At 35.4% G+C, this 362-nt stretch overlaps 1 protein-coding gene across 1 annotated transcript in view; it reads right to left on the reverse strand.

Moving 5' to 3' along the window:
- Window positions 1–362, reverse strand: part of LOC119582330 — an 18,030-nt gene that overhangs the window by 13,621 nt on the left and 4,047 nt on the right. The gene's annotated exons all lie outside the window — the stretch shown is intronic.

A 362-nucleotide genomic window follows, 5' to 3' on the forward strand; every position in this document is an offset into this window, starting at 1 on the left:
TTCCCTGGCAACAGGTCTTCTTTTTTTCCAGCAATTTTGTATTCAAGGTCAGCCAAAAAAATGAATTTTCACCGGAAAATTTTTTTTAAAACGCAAATTTTAAATGGTTGCCCCTTTTTGTCTTTAAAAAATGTCAAAAAAAATTTTTGGATTTTAATTTTCGGATTTTTTCCTTTAAAGTTTTTGTCTTTCGACTGCAAGCTATTTTCTGTCAATGACCAAAATTGATTTTTAACAAACTACACTTTCTTTGTGAACGCTGGATAGGACAAAGGAAACAAGGCGAACATAAACACAGATCTTCGAGAAATCCTTTATTGCAGCACCCTCCCCCCTCCCCCTTCAAAGCTTCCTGGGAGACG

The sequence above is a fragment of the Penaeus monodon genome, chromosome 15 (assembly GCF_015228065.2).
Source record: "Penaeus monodon isolate SGIC_2016 chromosome 15, NSTDA_Pmon_1, whole genome shotgun sequence".
Taxonomy (NCBI): domain Eukaryota; kingdom Metazoa; phylum Arthropoda; class Malacostraca; order Decapoda; family Penaeidae; genus Penaeus; species Penaeus monodon.